General features: G+C 45.6%; 1 protein-coding gene across 2 annotated transcripts in view; it reads right to left on the reverse strand.

Moving 5' to 3' along the window:
- Positions 1 to 20,378, reverse strand: part of NTM (neurotrimin) — a 402,928-nt gene that overhangs the window by 350,563 nt on the left and 31,987 nt on the right. The gene's annotated exons all lie outside the window — the stretch shown is intronic.

The raw sequence follows: 20,378 nt of genomic DNA on the forward strand, positions 1-20,378 counted from the left end.
GTGAGAGAGTGGCATGGACATATATACACTACCCAATGTAAAATAGATAGCTAGTGGGAAGCAGCCGCATAGCACAGGGAGATCAGCTCGGCGCTTTGTGACCACCTAGAGGGGTGGGATAGGGAGGGTGGGAGGGAGACTCAAGAGGGAGAGGGTATGGGGATATATGTATACATATAGCTGATTCACTTTGTTATACAGCAGAAACTAACACAACATTGTAAAGCAATTATACTCCAATAAAGATGTAAAAAAAAAAAAAAAATAATTAAAATGTAAATTACTTACAAAAGGCTTAGGACATGATTAGTACCACGTACGTGTAGCTGCCATCAGTGTTATTTTGCCTGCAGAAGCTCTGTCATGGAAGAAACCACAACTATGTTATTTATTATAGATCCTGTGCCTATTCCAGAGCCTACGACATCCTAGTAAGTACTTGTTGAATCAAGGGATGCTCTCAAGTCAGGACTAGCACTTTAACAGTCACCTGCCCAGTGCCTCTGGCTTGGATCCTTTTATAAGTTTTCAGGAAAAAAAAAAATTTCTCATGGTCACTTGCATTTCTGCATGTGTTTACAAACAGAGGAACTGACAAACTTTTCACAGATGTTTGCAGAGTGAGTGAATAACCTTAGAAGAGAGAGCTAGTACTTCCCTCCAAAGCGGAGTAAATGGATTCTTTGCTGTCCAGTATAATAAAGATAATGTCTCCTTCCTAGGCATATGTTAGCGAGGTTTGCTTTTAGTGCAAAAGATCCAGGTTCCCTTAACTTGGGGTTACACAGCTGTGATGCAAACCCCCTGGATGCACAGCACCCAACTGGCTGCCCTGCGTCACAGCTGTGGACTTGGGAAGCATGGAAAACCCATGTGAAAGGTAAGCCTGCGTGCTTGCTGTAGCCAAGGAATGAAGTTCTTTGTCTCTGACTCAGGGGTCTCGTGTCTTCTGCCAGCACCCATGAGCCTGTGGCAGGCTACCTTGTTAGCTTGAAAGTTGGGTAAAATCTCAGACCCTCCACAGTTCCTGGCAGGTTTGGGTGATGAGAATGAGATACTAATAGAGATAGAGCCTTCTGGAAGAGAAAGGATGTGGCCTTCTCAGGCTGCATTGGGGGTATAAAACAACTCCTTGGGATCCTGTAGCAAATACCATTGCCCAATGGTGGGTGGAGGGTAGTGAGCAAGGGTCCCCATGTCCTACCCATCAGTGCGTGTTTGGAGACTGAGTGGTGACAGGTAGGGCTGAAACAGTCCCGTGAGTGGAGATGTGACGGCTGCTCACACTTCTCAAGGTGAGAGGAGGAAGGGGTGTGATCACGGCAACAGGGCAGCAAAACTCACAGCCCCAGTAGAACACGAGATGGCTGTCGCCGCCGAACCCAGGAATCCCCAGAGTTGAAATAGACGGTGTGAGCAGTGAGGATGCAGAACTTTGAGTGGGCTAAAAACACTGGAAATGTGTCTGGTTGGGAGTGCCTGGATTACTGGAACAGAGCTGCTCTCTACTTCCACACCCCTTGGTCCTCTCACCCCCTCTACCCTGACTCAGCTGCTCTAAGGAAGGAGACAGATGATTGCGGGGGGGGGGGGGCTGAGAGCCCCCTGGTCCCAAGGGGGACTGAAGGGCACCTGCACCCATGTAGGCTAAGGAAATAAATGTCATGGTTCCTTAGCCTACATGGGGACTACAGAAGCCTGTTGGATGCAGGCTTCTGTAGTCCCCATCCTACCTGTTCCCACTGGGGCGGGGGCACCCCGATTCAGCTAACGGGGTTTGAACAAGGTTCACGATGGGAATGTGACATTACTGTGACCTAGTGGATTGGGCCCCTTAACCAACTGAATCACTGTTGTTGCTGCCGTTGTTTCTACATCAGAAGTAGAAACTGATGTGTTTTATGCTTGTGCTTTCACAGCCCACAAGTGCCAGAGAGATCCCGCTGATTAGGGAGAACTGGAGGTACAGAAGAATTCGTGGGACAAACTCCCTGACGTGCGTCACCAGGGGCTGGGTGGAGATTTAGCAGGAGTGCCTTTCCCCTCTGATGTCCCCACTTTGTACTCTATAGATGAAGTCCTGTCGATTGGCAACTTAGCAACCTCAGTCTCAACGGCCCTGAATGCAATATTATCACCTCCGCCAGCTGGGAAGGCGAGTGGATAAACCCCTGCAAAACTCAAGGGCCCGCTTGCCCAGTGAAGTGTCTTCAGATTATGGGGAAAGATTTACAATAGCCACTCTCCCTGGAAGACAAGGGAAACTCCAGTCTCTTCAGGCCCTCACCACCGAAGAGGTCTGACATCTCACTGGACTCTCTGGGCAATGGGGAAAGGCCATGCCATGCCTCTCTTCAGCATTTACTTGCTTGTTTCTATTACCTAACTTTCAAATCAGCTCCCTTTCAATGGGGTCCAAACCACAGGGCTGTGCTGGAAGCTGTCCAGCCACCTGTGGCCTGCTCCCTACTTGGGGTCCTACAACCCTAATGACCCCGCTGAGCTACGAGTCTCTGTGAGTGATGATTTTGCTGACTGGTGATTGAATCTTCTAGCAAAGAGAGGAAACCTCACCCAGAGGTGTCTCTTGGGGTTTTGGATTCTTTGCCTCCCTGACATGACTTCCAAATACACTTCTTTTGAAAATCAGCCGTGACCCCGCTACTGGGCTGTTGTCAAATCTGAACACCTGACCCTTGGAGGCCTTGAGACCTCCCGGCCTGACATTCCCTTTTGGGGTGGCTCCAATAGGACCCAGTGACTCTCGAGGTAAGAGAGCTTAAGAAGCCTTGCTTGTCAAGTGGAAATGACCTATTTGAGAACACAGCCTGCCGAGCTGAGCAGAACCTCAGCTTTACGTGAAACATGTCAGTTATCCTTCTAAGGAAACTGTACCCCCAATTCCAGTGCTTAAATCCAAGCCACATGCTCAGCAGGGGGTCTCAGTTCACAGAGGTTCCCCTAAATGCCTGGACCTGGCTAACCAAGCACCTGACGAAGGACGGGGCTGACATCACCGATCCTGAAGCTCCCCAGTGGTGCCCACCAGGCTGCTGCAGCTGGTCAACATTAGCACTAGCAGAACAGAACTGGAAATGGGCACGGCAGGGAACTCAAGGTCATCCACATGGTTCTGGCCAATACTCTCCTTGATGAGTCTTGTTACCTACTTCCTGAATCTTGGACTGTCCTCCACAGCCTAGCTGTTTGACCCACCACTTAGAAAACTACAGACTGGGAGATGAGACTCTCTTCTTGGAGGCCATGAATCAAAGAGCTGCTAATCAAACCACCTGGGCCATTCCTACAGGTGTCACAGCAAAGACTGTCATCTCAGGAGACCTTGAAATCAAGTCACACCACCCTGGCAGATACCTCTGATGCCTACAGCCATCAATCTACCAGACGTGGCCACGTGCCCACCATCCTGGAACCCACACTTCTAGTGCAGGGGCTACCACTCGTGACCCCTATTTATCTGGGGTAGGGGGAGTCACAACGCACCAGTGGAAGATTGACAACGTCTGACCTCTGATTCCCCACTTCCAGGCTACTGAAGCTGCCTCGCTGCGGTGGACACTCCTACGGGTACAGCGTTGCTAGTCCCATGTAATCTGCTCATTCTAGCCACAACCTCTGTGGCCCTTGAGACTAATCTGGGTCACAGGTGGAGCTTTCTAGAGCACCTGCAGTCTCACAATGCAGCGGCTTTTATCACTAAAGCAACTCAACAAAGGACTGACAGTCAAGGTGCTGGATGGCTCTTTACTCTCCCTCTCAGCCAAGGTACCTGATACCACTGAGTGTTGGAAGAGCCTCTGAAAAGCTCAATCAGAAAGATTTCTGACTCCACTCCCCTCACCTCCTCTCAGCCACACACCACAACATGTCACTTCAGCTCCTGAATGTAGCTGTTCCAAGAAAGAGATCATCTCTTTTCAGCCACTTACTGGATAACGACAGGACAAAATAAACGAGGGGTTATAAAAGCCTTTCCTGAGAATTCAAGATATTGCCCTGACCACCCCTGGGCATGATGTCCTTTCCTTCCTAGAGCAGCAACCCCAGGCCAGCTGGGTTGGTCCATCCCCTGGTGGCAACCTGGCCAAAGGGAATCTAGACGATTCAAACTTAATTCTGGTCAACCTCCTGGTTCTCTTGTTGGATTGACAAGGTCTGAGATCAAAAGGAAAATGACCATGCGGCTCCATACACTCTTCTCTAAATCCCTCTACAGTGACTCACACAGGCTAAAATGGGGACATAATGCATCTCTGTAACTTTTATAAAGATGTCCTTGTCGCTCTTACACCTCACTCTTCTGGATGAAAGACCTAAGTACAAATAGATGATGATTGGAAGAGGTGAAGTTATAGCTACTGGATATGACACACCTTTTTAGAGGCAGAGAGCAAAAATCCAGGCGCCTGGGAAGGGACACCCCAGGGCCTGGGAAGGACAGGGAAGAAGGGATATGAATCACCTTTTGTCTTTTAAAGTCACCCATGGAGCCTTCCTCACAAGGAAAATGAGCCGGTACAGCTCTCCTAAACTGTTGCGAATACCTTAATTCTACTGACTGCCTGGTCTGCCATCACTCCTGATGGCTCTGACCACAGTTTGACTGTTACGCCCCTTAACCTTTCTGAAAAGTTGATCAGGAACGGTAGGGGATGGCCGTGCTTCTGCAAGGCCCTCATTACATGCACATCAGCACTGGTTTGTCTCCCCACCCCTTTCCCAAAGTCGTGCAAACTGAGTGTACATCACTTGGGCCACATACATCACCTCTAGGGACTTGAAGAACAAACAGGATTGATGGGAACTTCAAGGCCAAGCTGCTCACTGTGTCAAGAGTCATGAAGTCCATAGTATCTGACCCAGGGGTCTCGTGTCTCTCGTCAGCATCCACGAGACCTGGGCAGGCTACCTTGCCTTTGTAGGGCAGTGACATGTCTTTGCAGGTGAGGGCTCCTGTTTCTCTTCCAGAAGATGCTGTTCTCCCTGCAACACGGGCCATAAATCTAATAAGAATGTCCACAGAAAATGACAAGGACTCCCCATAGCAGGACAAAAGCAGTGTAAAGCAGGCAAGTGATGGGGCTGCTCTAAATGCCCACTTTCACTGTGTGCTGAGCTGCTTGACTTCACATTACAGAATAGAACTTCACTCATCAAAAATTTAACTCATCATCTTCAAAGCTCTTTTGTTTCTGATACAGAAAACACATCAGGGTGGAGGGAGAGCTGTGTGTGTGTGTGTGTGTGTGTGTGTGTGTGTGTGTGTGTGTGTGTGTGTGTGTGTCTGAGATCAAAGCCACTGATTTCAGGTTGACATCGCAGAAGTTCTTGATACAAATACATTTTATTTTTTCTAATGTGGTTTTCTCCTTGATGAACAGAGTTCTATGGGTGGAGTTCTTGCAGTCAGTGCTAAATTATGAACTCAGGTTGAAGATGTGTGTGGGCTTACCTGCGGGTAATCTTCGTGGCCAGGATGCCGCATCCCTCCATCCTGCATGGTTGTTCCACTTCCCACCCGTCAGGGGCTGGAACTTCCTATCAAAGTGTCATGGGGGAGCAAAGGCCCCGTCCCTGCTCAGTGCTCTTTTTCCCTGTTGTACTGAGGCACCCAGGATACTTTCCAAGTGCTTTTTATGTTCTGTATCTCTAAAGAATGCTAAATCGGGTCGGATGTGTGGGATTAAGCTCACCTCATAAAATTTGCTTGAGAAAATCTCAGATCCATTAATGCTTCATAAAAATTTTACAAGGTTTCTGCGAAAGGAAGGAAAACAAACAGAGGTGGTGTCGGCATCTAGGCGCTCTTTAAATCAAGCATTCTCTCTAATGCATTTTTTTATGGCACCAAAATCAGAAAAGCAATCAACCAAGAAGCCTGAGGCTTCCTCTGCTTCCGTTCCTAGAGCAGAATTTCCAAGATCCTTAAACACTTTACATGAAGCCATGGGAGACGTGTGTGTGTGTGTGTGTGTGTGTGTGTGTGTGTGTGTGTGTGTGTGTGTGTGTGTGTGTGTGTGTGTGTCTCTGAGATCAAAGCCACTGATTTCAGGTTGACATCGCAGAAGTTCTTGATACAAATACATTTTATTTTTTCTAATGTGGTTTTCTCCTTGATGAACAGAGTTCTATGGGTGGAGTTCTTGCAGTCAGTGCTAAATTATGAACTCAGGTTGAAGATGTGTGTGGGCTTACCTGCGGGTAATCTTCGTGGCCAGGATGCCGCATCCCTCCATCCTGCATGGTTGTTCCACTTCCCACCCGTCAGGGGCTGGAACTTCCTATCAAAGTGTCATGGGGGAGCAAAGGCCCCGTCCCTGCTCAGTGCTCTTTTTCCCTGTTGTACTGAGGCACCCAGGATACTTTCCAAGTGCTTTTTATGTTCTGTATCTCTAAAGAATGCTAAATCGGGTCGGATGTGTGGGATTAAGCTCACCTCATAAAATTTGCTTGAGAAAATCTCAGATCCATTAATGCTTCATAAAAATTTTACAAGGTTTCTGCGAAAGGAAGGAAAACAAACAGAGGTGGTGTCGGCATCTAGGCGCTCTTTAAATCAAGCATTCTCTCTAATGCATTTTTTTATGGCACCAAAATCAGAAAAGCAATCAACCAAGAAGCCTGAGGCTTCCTCTGCTTCCGTTCCTAGAGCAGAATTTCCAAGATCCTTAAACACTTTACATGAAGCCTGTGTGTGTGTGTGTGTGTGTGTGTGTGTGTGTGTATCTCAACCTATCTATCCATCCATCATCCATCTCTACATCATCCTTTGGAAGAACTCTCTATTCTCTGGCTCTAAAAAAGTCTATATCAATATTAAAACTTCATATCCTCCAATCTGAGATTAGGAAAAGAAGATAAGATGATAAAATAATCTTCCATATTTCAAAATGTCCCAGGGTGGCAGAAGAATATATAGAAAGAGTGGATGTTTAAGACTAGTGGTATGGCCATTAAAATACTCTTACATTTATTACCCTTATTTTTTTGTGTGTTGTTTTGACAATAAATAAAAATAAAATAAATCAAGAGTGAGAATTGGGGGCCAGGGTTTGAGGACGCATGAACCCTGTGATGATGCAAGGAGGTATTTCAGAATGATTTTCACACAAGTGATCATAAGCAAAAGGGAAGCTGAGCCCGGCCAGTAGAGGTTGGCCCTCTGCAGTCAGAGCACGGGGACCGAGAGCAGGGCTGTGGCCAAATTTCCAGTTTGACAAATGGACCTGTGGAATGAGGCCAGAGTGGAACTGGTTTTCTGGGATGAAAAGAGAAACTCTAACTCCCCCTCCCCTTATTTTTTCCATGCTGTGTTGTTTTCCTTCAGTCAGGGCCTCTGGAAACTTGCCTTTTCATAACAGACAGGCGACTAGAATACAGAAGCAATAATAACAGTACCAAACAACGGTCAGACTGTTTTTTTTTATGTTTCATATATATTATAATCATCTGATCCTCAAAATAGCCCTGTGAAGTAAGGCGACTGCTATATCTTGAAAAGAAAACAAGATTTGAGCTAAAATAAAAACCGGCATTTCTTTAAATCTTAGCATGGCCACCTCTTAGCGTATGCAACCCTAGACCTCTACAAACCTCAGTTACCAAGTATGTAAATTAGGGATGCCCTTCCCTACCTAACATAGGAAAGATTAACAGGATTAAATGGGATAACTTACAGGGCATAAAGTAGACAGCGCAAAACAGATGCTTGAGCAATAAAAGAGCGTTCACCCGTCCTTTTGAAGAGTTGGAATCTGATTAATGACACAGAGCACGTTAGCAGCAGACCCTGGGGTTCAACACCTCTTTCAATTCCGAGCCCCACACGGGTGTGGGCTGACCTTGGAGAGAAGGTGGATGCCACATACTCGTGCCTGGTTTCCGTCAGTTAGTAGAAAGATACCTCACTAGGACAGAAATGCAAATTTTAAAGGCATGAGAAGGAAGCTCATAAACGTGAAGAGAGAACATGGTCCCTAAGCTGGAATGACGATCCTGTGTAGAGCCTCCTCTGCACTGTGGCCCAACCATGTGGAGATAGATGTTGAGAGGACTCTGTGCTCCATGGTGCCTGAAGGCCAGGAGGCTTCTCAAGGTTTCCTCCTTCCCAGGAGCCTCCCCGCTTGGCAAAACTGAAAAATCTGGCCAGAGACCCAAAGTAATGATAAAGTATCTTTAAACTGTCTGGGAAAGCCTGCTGAAATCACCTCTGTTGAGAAGAAATCAATTCAAACGTCAAGCCTCTCATCTTTTCCCCCCCACTCCCAAATGTCTTTTTAATGCAGATGGCTTTTAAGTGTGTTTTTAATAGCTAGGACTTTCAGATGCTCCAGGTCACTGTTCAGACTTAGATGTGGGAGCACCTGTCTTCTCCCCGCCATTCAGACACAGAAGTTAAAAGAAGCAACCATCCAGAGCAGAGGTGAAATCGGCGCGCAGAGTTCCCCATCGTCTTTGCCTGCCTCTGAGCAGGTCTCCATGGGGCCAGCTAATGTAGGGCTGTGGCATTTGCAGAGAGGTCTGTTCTGGAGAAAATCAATGGCAGACTCCCTGACTCCAGATATGAGACACTGGCTTCCCCGCCTGGCCCTGGGAGCTCTGGAGCTTGGTGTTCAGAGAGGAAGTGCCTTCACTCAGCTCCCGCCCCACAGGTTTTGTAAATAATTTAGCAAGACAAGGACAGAGCTATCTCAGGAACAGGCTGCCTTGCCCCAGGATTCTCAGATGTCACAGAGTGCCGCTCCAGTCATTTTCCACCGTTATTTGTAAAAGCTAAAGCATAGACTGATACTTAGGAGAGGGGTATTTTGGTACCAGTGAGTCACGGTAGGATGTGTCCCTGGTGGGGACGCTGGCACAAAATCACCCTGTCCTGAAGTCATGGAGGAGCTGCACATGGGGCCCGGCTGGGAGGATGGGAGGGCATGCGTTTCTTGATAGGAATGGATTTCCCAAGACAATCTGTTCTTTTATCATTTATGTATCTTTTGAGTTGTTGCCTTTCTTAGAACCAGTAGAATTGCCTTCAGTTTGTAATTTGCCTCTCCAATCATCTATTTTTCATATTATATTTAAAAATCTTTCCTTGAACACATTGGATGAGGCATATTTACTACCTGACCTCTCTCCAAGGAGAGGGAAAGCCTAACGGGTGCCATATTTCCACTGTCAGGAGCCAAGCCGGGATCCACCTGTGCAGGTAACTGGGAAGGAAGGTCAGAGCGTGGATCAACATGTCGGGGAAAGTGCAATCTCATTACTATGCAAAGAAATGCAATTTAAAACAACGACATGGGATGTCTAGCTATCAAACTAGCAACCTCAACAAAAGTACAGCAAGCTCTGCTGGGGGGCGGGGAGCGAGTGAAGCAACGGGCACGGCACGAGCGGCCCTCCTGCGAGCAGTGCACAGCGACCCCTACCCCCGGCAGCCTGACAGCAGGTACCAACAAGCTCTGGCGGTCTGCATACTCTCTGCTACATTCCACTTGGAAGAATGCAGCCTGAAGAAAGAATCGCGTCGGTGAATAGACTCGAAAGCAAAGACGTTCACTGGAATAGTATTTACAATAGCAAAACCATTGGAAATAGCCTAACTGTCCAACCATAGAGAATTATTAGCTAAAGAAATGATGATCCATCCGTAAAACAGAATATTTTGTAGCCACGAAACATAATTTATAAGATATTTAATAGCATGGAAAGATATTATATATATTATATACTGTAATTATATATTATGTATATATGTATAATTACCTATTATGCATATAAATATGTATGTAAATATACATTACATATGATGTATAAATATACTTCATATATATTATACATAATTATGTATAATTATATACATATATTGTATATTATAACTATACATAACATAATTAATATTATATTATATATAATTATATACTTTTATATTATATATATACTTTTAATTATATGTAGTAATATAATATGATAATAGTAATATTTATTATAATAATTATAGTAATGTAATAATTATATATAGTATATTATATATACTATAATTATATACAATGTATATATGATTATATATGTATATATAATGTATAGCAGAGATGTTATATATCTTATTGTATATATTATGTTATATATTATATACTATATATATATGCAATATATACATGTTAATATACATGTTACGTACGTAACAAAAGATTGTGTAATATAGAGATTAATTTTTGTAAATGGAAATTATAATTAGCTATATAACTGCACAGAATAAAGACTGAAAGCATATATATGACTATTTAATGGTGATGAACTGCGGATGGTGAATTACAGATGGTTTTGTATGTGTATGTGTTTTCTTACCAGTGTTTCCTAAAACTTCCCACAACAAACATATAATGATTTTGTTAAAAACAAAAAGGTAATTTATTCTACAAAAGCTGATTGAGCACACAGGTGCCAGGCACTACAGGGAGAAATTATTTCAATCAGGCATGCAGGCTCCAGGAGGTACTAATGGAAGGGGAAGAGTCCACATAATCCAGCTGCAGCACCGGGAGCCCTGCGCAAGCCACTGGTTGGCTGAACGTTGACCCAATGAAGTACATGAGAAAAGTGGGGTCAGCTCCTCCCTGGACAGCTGGAGCTTCTGCCTATGTGCAGGGGTCAGGACAGCAGGATTGTCCTGCCCCTCCCACCCCCCCATAAGTCTACTGGGGCTCCTGGTCTGGTGAGAGAAGCCCCTGTGCTGTTTGCAAAGCCTGTGTCACTCCTGGTCCCCACACCGCTGACCTCTGATTCCCAGGCTCCCTTCAGTGCCAGGAGGCATCCTTCAGGGGGATGCGTTAGGGGAACGGAGGTCCAATCTTAAATCACAGCTGTCAGCATCTCACCACCGAAAACAGTGCCTGAAGATGCTGCAGCATCCCTCTGATTTGACTTATTTAATTACAAGTCATTAAATAAAAGGAACTCACCTCTCTACCCTGACAGATGGACCCATAGCACCAGAGACCGTGGCTGCTCGGGAGAGCAAGGAATGGCATGTCCCTGGCCCCCTCTCAAGGGCGCCTTGGTGAACCAGGCTCGCCGTTCAGTGCTTGCTTCTCTTTAGAGCACACCATTTATCTCCCCTCCTCTTTGTTCTCACCTTTGCTCCCTTTATTTTTTCTTCTCTTGGTTTATTAAACTCTTTTTAGCCTCCCAACAAATTTTCTGGTCTTCCTACTCTTTCCTCCTCCTCCTCCTCTTTCATTGTAACTTGAATTGCCACAGAATCAACCTATTTTACATCAGTGTGGACGCCTGGGGCGGTTCTGTATTTTATCCAGCAGTGAGCCTCCACCAAACAGTGCTGTCCAGGCCAGTAATACCACAAAAAAACTGAGCACACAGAGCCTCCAAGTCAATGAAATCACTTACCTAGAGAAAGATCCTTCCTTTGGGTTAGGTGGTAAGAACTGCCCACTTTCCCAAAGAATTTAACATAACTTTAATACTACATTTCACTGTATTTCATGCCCCCTAGGTAGATGCAGTGGTCTGCAGATGCCTGTTCTCAGTACTAAATACACACACACACACACACACACACACACACACACACACACACACACACACACTCACTCACTCACATTCCCACTCATGCTACATAAACTTGGCTTCTGCCATTCTAAATGCCTCGGCTACCACATCCACCCACCCTCATAGCCAGGAAAACTGATCTCAGTTTTTAGTCCTAAGATATGTAGTGAAAATATCTTAGAAAAATATTGAGAAAAACGGATATATTATGCCTCTATTTTTGGACAACTTAGCACCTCATTTACCATGTTTATTGCAGCATCAAAGAAATGTTGCCAGGACAACAGATCATCCAATCTTCCTGATGCCTGAAACCAGCCAGGATCTGACTTCTCTACCCCAGGCTCTTCCTTGCCAACAACTGGAGGAACCTGAACTTGGTGGTTTCTGTCCAGAAAGCCATGATGATTGGCTACCTTCTGATTTTGCAAAATTGATAAAACTGACCCCAGACAACTTGGTGTGTGTTACTAGGGTCAGGGACCTTAAAACTACATGCCATCTCACTTAGCAGAAAGACAGCAACGAAATAACTATACTTAGTCTTTCTTTCCTTTACCCTGGGGGATCTGCAGCAAAGGTAGGAAGAGAGAATGGCAGTGAAGGACTGACCCGCAGGCAGAAGTACCACACCTGCGAACAGGTGGCCCTGTTTATGGAGTGTAGCTTGCAATCAGGATCTTTGCAGGAGAGTAACGGATGTCCTCTTCTTTCATGAAAATTGAGTTCACTGCTTTTGTGTTCTGCCAAAATTTGAACTGAGAAGTGCAGCCGTACTTTCTAGAAGATGACTGAATCTAACCCTGGACAGCCAGATAATGAGCAGTGACAGCTGATAGAGAGGTCTTACAAATACAGAGAGCCGTCTGCCTGCATGCAGAAAGGATTTAGGTTCACTGCAGAGGGGCGGGGTGCTGGGGGAGGAAAAGTTAAAATGCCTCCGAGTTTGCATGCCTTGGTTTAAAAAATATTTACTATGTGTGTGTTACATATATGTCTGCTCACAGATATACTACAAATCAGGTTAAACTTGTAGGAAGTAACAGAGAGATGCCCTCCAAGAACCTAGATTCGGGTAGAAAGGTACGCATACAAATATTCATAATACAAGTGCGAAGGTGGTAAATACCACTAACATTACATTGAGAGTCAGTGTGTGGTGCTCAGAGTAGGATGTGCTGGGACATGGACACTCAGGCTGGTCCTTGAAGGGTGTGTAAGGTTTGTGGGTTAGCAGGGAGGCGTTCCTGGAGGAGGGATTTATAAGCAAGGACATAAATGCAAGAAAACGGGGGTGACAAAGGCAAATTTACTATCAAACTCGTTAGGAGTAACCCGGGGGTGTTACTTCCTTGTTCTGAGCTTATGTAGGTCCTGCATTATGCCCTATAGGGCAAAGAGCAACTTTTGACCAATCAGAGCAGACATTTTTGTGTCTCTTGGGTCAAGTCCCTGTCTTCCTGGCAGGTGGCAGGTAGGGTGGCCGGGATGGGAGGAAGCTGGCCTTTGACTATCAGGACCCTCCCCTATTTCCAGAGTACAGACAACTATCTCCAGGCCTCTCTTGGTTTCCCCGCGGAAGGCTCCTTATTCACTGGACCAGGCTAACGGGGTGGAGAGGTAGCATCTGCTTCAGAGGAGGCCATTGAGTAAAAGGCAGTAACACTCTCTCCAAACCAGCTTTTCATAGCCTCTTACTTACTGTTTAATTTGGCTGCAGTGTATGGAATTAGGCTAATGGCTGTTAAGTGACTAAGGCACAAACATGGCCCATCTGCCGAGAAGCCTCCAGGCCATTGTCTATTTCAAAGGCTAAAGAAAAAAGATGAGTGAGACATACTGTTACACTAAGAGCCTCATCAAATGCCTTTTTATTCACCCTCTGATCTTATTTCTTTCAATGCTAGTGATTTTCCTGGTACCATATTAAGAGCTCAAAATCAGGGCCTAGCTGCTGGGCCATTACCACGGTGGAAAATAGGCTACCTTTGCCTAATCTACAGGATATTGTGATAGGAAAAAGTCTGGGCAGCGGCAAAATGATTCAGTCCATTAAAAAAAAAATATGGAACAACTGTAGTGTTCAGAGTGTCACAGGGAACACAAGACAGGGTCCCTGACTTCAAGGCGTTTCTCATCTTACACGGACAGGAGGGAACAGAGCATGTGTAGGAAGAGTTCTAATGCACGGCCGGCACCGTCAGAGCCTCCGAGAGGACGGAAAGGAAGGAGAGAGGCCTTGTCTGGGAAGATTGCAGGGGAGCTGGCAGAGGGGAATTTTTTGAGTTGGGCTTTGAAGACTAATAAATAGCTTATATTTATGGAACACTGCCTCTATGCCAAACCATCCATACACAACATTTTACTTAACCCTCACAATATCCTGATAAGACAGGTGCCATTATTGCCCCCCTTTGACAGATTATTAAACTACACATAAGCTCAGGGAAGAGTTATCCATGGGCCAAGTAGACTCAGGACTTGACCAGATTCTATGTTCTTTTTAAGCTTACGTAGGACCTAAACATGCAAAGAAGGGGGTGAGCTTAAAGGGGAGTGATATTATAATACCTTGCCCAGTGTAGCACCTATGGCCTTAAGGCCAAAGACATGATTGCAGTTATCATCTTACCACTTAACAAGACAGGAATAATAATGATAATAAAAATAACAGAACTCCTACTAGTAGAGGCTGACATTTATCGGGTGCTTACTTCGTACCAGGTTCTGTGTCCAGGGTTCTAAATGCATTCTCCCACTTCAGCCTCATCATTAACCTAAGGAGGAGAAACTGAGGCTTCAAAAGGTAAATTACACCAATCACAACCCAGTAGGTGGTCTGGCCATCACTCACATTCAGATCCGACTGATGCCAAAGCCCACGTGATTAAGGGGTACGTCGGCTTCCCCTCCATGTGGTAACTGAGTGGATCAGTGTGTGAGGGGACACGGCGCAGGGTGCTGACGCACTCAAGACCACCAAACCAGAGTCAAGGACAGACCTCAGGGCCCTAGCGTCTCCCAGATCTTACATTCATTCCAATGCTTGGTGCACACTTGGAGCATCCCTGCTCCTCTCTCCCTCCCTCCCTTTAGTCCTTTCATCCTTCATCAACCACTTTCTGAGACCTTCTGTTCTCCAGGCCCTCTGCCAGCTACAGGGATTCAGAGAAGATGGACAGACACAGTGCCGAGGACACAGCAGGGTGACAGGAATGCAGGCCCTACTGACCTTGAGGGGAGAGACCAGCTCCAGAGGCAAAGAGGGTTCCTCCAGTGGACCCTGAAGTTATCCCATACTTCATGTGTGGGGTGACGATGACAATGATATCAGGTAGGAGAAGCCTGGTTCATCAGTGCCAGGTAGGGGAGGAAATCGTAAGAGAGCATCGTATAAAAAAGCAGGCCCACCATAATGAAAAGGAGGAAGCTGCACGTGGAGTCCAGAGGCAGAAGAGAAGCCACAAAACAGAGCTTTCCCTATAAGAACAACACAGCGTAGAACTGGCCCAGCGATAGTCTGGCAAATCAACGAAATAAAAGAGAGTCCAGAATTTGTTCCAGATACATATGGCCATTTTTATGCAATAGAGATGGCATTTCCAATCAGTAGGAGGAAGTAGATTACTTAATAACTGACATTGGGACTCCGAGCCGGTTTTCACAAAAGAAAAGCTTGACCCGCCTCCTGATATAGAATACATTTCACGTGGATCAGCAATTTAAATATAAAAATTAAATTGTAAAATCCATTATGAAAATAACTCATCTTGTTCAATATCTTGAGGAGGGGAAGGGGAAGATGCCATGAACTCAGAAGTCATAAAGGCAAAGTTTTTTGACTGCACAGAAATGAAATTGTTTATATAGCAAAATATATTTGATAAACAAAATAATACTGCAAACAACAAAATGGAAAGTAATTTATAATATACATGACAATGGTCAAATTACCTTAACATATTATGTACTCTTGCAAATCAGTATTAAAAAGATGAAAAAAATAGAAAAACAGGCAAACAGTATAAACAAGCAAAGATAATGAAATAAAAATGCCCAGTAAATGTATGAAAAGATGCTTAACTTTACAGTTAAAGAAATACAAGTTAGCCATTTCTCACCGACCAGTCTGGCAAATGCCAAAAGTTTGAAAACACCCATTACTGGCCAGGTTTTCTGGGAACTTCCATACACAGTCAGTGGATCGCACATTACAACAACCTCTCTTTTTGCAATTTTACAGTATCTCTCAAACTTTTCATTTGCATACCATTGGTCTTCGCAATTCCATATCTAGAAGTCTGCCTTATACAGACATGTGAACACACCAAGATGTTCTCGTGGCCTTGTTCAGCAGAGCAGAAGAAAGAGAAGTAACTTGCACGTGAATTTATAAGGAACTAGCAAAACAGGATGACATCTTAGAAAACAGAATATTGTTCATCTAGGTAAAAGAAGCAAGAATAATGTATTCACATTGACAAGGATGCATACAGCCAGAATACTGTTTGTAAATGAAAGAAAGCACAGATCAATATGTGTAACACATTTCACTTGTGTACGACTCATACTGTATTCACTGTATTGGGTAGAAATTAATGTGAAAATACATGCAAACTTACAGACCCCTCTGGAGAAGGAGGAGAAAGGCCTCTCCAAGCACACTTTCCCTAATTCTTAAAATTCTGAACTGTCTAGGTTTCTATAATGAGCATAGGTCCTTGTCTTCCTTTCTTTTTCTTTTCCTTCTTTTATTTATTTATTTATTCATTCATTCATTCATTCATTCATTTTTGCAGTACGCGGGCCTCTCACTGTCGTGGCCTCTCCCGTCGCGGAGCACAGGCTCCGGACGCGCAGGCTCAGCGGCCATGGCTCACGGGCCCAGCCGCTCCGCGGCACGTGGGATCCTCCTGGACCGGGGCACGAACCCGTGGTGCCCTGCACCGGCAGGCGGACTCTCAACCACCGTGCCACCAGGGAAGCCCTCTTTTCCTTCTTTTAAACAATAATAATAAACTTTTTATTTTCATTTTAGCGAACGACAAAGATCAGGAAATCTGCCTGTTTGATTCTGAGGCAATTTATTTTAGCTAGGTGGGCCTTGGTACAAGTTGTCACGTCTTTGCGGATGAATGTTTCTAGGATTTATAAAGAAGATTCTCTTCTAAAAAGCACATATGGCTGCCCAACCCAAGCCTGCTAAGGATGGAAAGCAGTGAAGCATCCATCAGTGGTCCATTTCCTCACTTCCCCTGTTTCCTGAGAGTCTCTCATGCTGCCTGCAAGCCCCAGCTTCCCAGGCCTGTTTATAGCATCTATCCACCTGATTTATCTCCCTCTCTACCCCGATTCCCTGGATCGCTTTCTCATTCTCCTTCTGGCCAGAATCTGGCTGTGACTTCCGGGTTCTATTCGTCTTCCTTTTAAGCAAGCATCCCCAGTTCATTAGCCGTATACAAAGTACAGATACATTCAATCCGTCATCCCACGCCATGCCAGTGGCTGTGCCTGGAATGTAAGTTTCTGCCTGCACTGGGAGACACTTAATAGGCAAGATTGCTTATCGCTGGCAGCAACCGATCTGCCAGGCGCCATCTATTCATTTTAATACTTCTGTCTCCCGGAGATTTCAGGGTGGATGCATCACAGCTAGCAATTACATTTACTCTTCCATGTGGGACTTTGGGATGGTATCAGGAGGTCAATGTACGATTCAGAGGATACCCCCCAGGGGCAATTAACCAAGTAACGTACCCAATTTGCCTTTTTGTTTTGACAAACATTGGCTGGCTGATGATTCCCTTTGAGGTTAGTTCCTCAAATTATTTTGGAAATACTGAATATTGAGGTTAAAAACTTAACACCCATTTAACCTTTTACTCTTGGGATTTCACCTCTTACTATGTGTGTAGAGAGCAGTAGCTGCTTACATGTGTTTAAAGGCTCATTCTAGATTCCCTCACTTCACTTTAACCGCCAATGGACCAGAAGGGACAGCTGAGGATGCCCAGGGGGTCAAGAAGCTGCCCCAACCGGGCCCGGTGGAATAAAGGGTTCTAAGTGAGCTTGAGGCTGGATGTGCCCACGTTTGCGAGGATGCTCAGGCTCTCGCTTCTGGCACTGCTTCGAATTAAACACCTGAATGCATTGGTAAGTGTTACAGCAAAGCTCTGGCTGTGCGCACATGTGCGTGTACCTGTGTGACAGGAGATGCTGCTGAGGAAGCAGGGAAGGAAGAGACTTTGTGTTACGCACGTATTTAAAAACGAGGCTTGATTTATACTGTTGTGTGAATCTCTCTATAAGGAAAATGCTATAAACCATTAAAGCATATCCTGCTGTCTTCCTGGATTTGTACTTGGTGAAAGGGGAAAACAAAAACAATGAAATCCTACAACACACCAATGGGACTGTGTTTAGTTCAAAACTCCAGGCATGAAGCCCAAATAGATCCAGGCTGGGCTTTATCCTTACACAACAGGGGGGATGATAAAATGCATCTACTTAGTCCTGCATCATGAGAGCCAAATGACTCCAAACTGAACTAATCCTGTTCTCTCCCAGGAGCAGTGTTTTCATTCTACACGCTACATATGAAAACATGGTGATGCCGTGGAATGATACATTTGCACGACACCCCCTCGAGTTGATCAGGCAGACACCCCAACACATAAACGCTCTGTATACATTTGCTTAAATAAATAATTCATGAAATGGCAAATACCTATCCCTGCAGCAGCTTCCAACTCTTAAACACGGTAAGGATGCTCATCCTTATTTTAAACAGGAGATGAAGTGCACGATTCAATTCGGATGGACGGGATGCCAACCCACGGGGACCTATTTCGAAACAGTGAGGAGTGAGCTACTGGATATGAGAGCAGCAGGCGGGATTTTATTTCAAGGGCAAAATTCTGAGATTACAAGCTGATAGCATCGTTCCTCGTGTGGAAGCAAAGCGAGGGCAAGGATGTGGATACTCAACTTGCCGGGTGCGTTCCCAACAACTTGTGCATGGACCAGAGAACTGCACAGTCTCTCTCCCCACAACACGGGGGCCTCCCAAGCACAGCTCATAAAGAAGTCACCTCTAACCAGCAGCACCTTTCTCCTGCGTTGAATGCAAGAGGAGCAGAAGGATTAATAAAGCACAGCACAGACTCAACTACCGCAAGTCAGTGTCTGGTGATTTTTTTTTAATAAATGGAGAATTTTACTCAGTGCCTAGTAATTCTGGATATATAGCACTTCATATTTTCCAGGCAAATTTTCTTCGCACCAGACAGTGGCATTTTTCAGCTACCAAAAGCATATCAGTGTCACATACAACAGTTTAAAATCACCAGCCCTTTCCTAAGCTCTCACAAAAAAGAAGTGGCGGGGGAGGGGGAAACTTGTTTCAGAAAGCTTTATGGGCAGAAAGAGCACAATTTTCAAACACAAATAACGCCCAAATAGGGTTTTTATAAAGTTCCTCTAAGAAAGAATCTGATTTAAGGAATATCAGTCTAACAGGTAATTTTCTTTCCCTTTTAGAAAAAATGTGAGGCAGAATTAGAATGTCTGCAAGGCAGTAAAGGGAGCAGCTCTGGATGTGTGATCGAACGAACAGACTCCGATGGCTATGCTTTTGATTATCTGCAATTTTGAAGGAGATTCTTGGCTTATTTGTGATCTAATTTGGCAAGACATTTCTAATGACAGAACCGGCACATGTAGAGAGAAAAAAAAAAAAAAAGAAAGCAAGCTGCATTTCTAAATGTTTTTACCCATGCAAAGTGGGCCAGTGTGGAGGGAAGGGATGGGGCAGAGATGAGAGGCCTGAGCTCGGAGGGCAAAGGGAAGCGGGGTAGGCAGAGGGGCTGCAGCCGGCACGCCCCCTCACTGGCCCCTTCCATCCTGGCTGAGGGTCTATCCATTCATGTCCCTCCTCCCTCTCTTTCCTATCCCTTTTTTTCCGAGGTAATGGGGTAGCACAGAGGCTCTCCAAGTGCGGTCCCTAGACCAGCAGCACAGAGCATTCTCTAGGCACTTGTCAGAAGTGCAAATTCTCAGGCCCCACCCCAGACCTACTGAATCAGAAACTCTGAGGGTGAACTCAGCAGGGAGAAAGGGTTAAAGTGGTGATGCTCACGCTGTAGCATTCATCAGACGCACCCGAAGGGTTTGCTACAAGTCAGAGTCCTGAGCCCCCCGCCCCAGAGCTCTGCTGGCCTCTAGCTCCCCTTCTCCTCTGTGTCACTAGCTCCGAGCTGACACCTTGGATGTGGCGTTGGCTACGTTGAGCCTAGATTGTGTATCCACACCCGAGGTACCAGGGAATGGGCAGGAGAAGTATGGGGAGGGCGTCCAGAGGGGAAATGGACCCATGGCTGGTCCACGGCGCACACAACAGAGAATCTCCCCCAACAGGAAAGGAGTCTGGTTGTTGGGCAATGAAACTGGCAGATACCAACCTCAAGGCGGGACGGTGGAAAGGAGGGACAGGAAGAGGACTCGAGGGTGCTGCCCGAAATGCCCCTTCCCTTGAGGCCCCCAGCCCCGACTGTGTGGCCCAGGTCTTGTGAGCCTCTGCCTGGGATGGCCCGTCACACTCCCACATGGCTAAACCCTGTGCATCCTTCAACAGCCAAGGCAAATGTGGCCCCTGCGGAGTCTTCCTGGGTCCCCGGACTCCTGTTCTCGCTCTCGATGATATGATGTTCCCTGGGCAGAGACAATGTTACGTGTCCAACAAACCATTTTCATTTTCCTCCTGGGCCCAGAGCAAAGATGCCTTTTCCCAGCCCTTT

The sequence above is a fragment of the Lipotes vexillifer genome, unplaced genomic scaffold, assembly GCF_000442215.2.
Source record: "Lipotes vexillifer unplaced genomic scaffold, Lipotes_vexillifer_v1.1 scaffold322, whole genome shotgun sequence".
Lineage (NCBI taxonomy): Eukaryota > Metazoa > Chordata > Mammalia > Artiodactyla > Lipotidae > Lipotes > Lipotes vexillifer.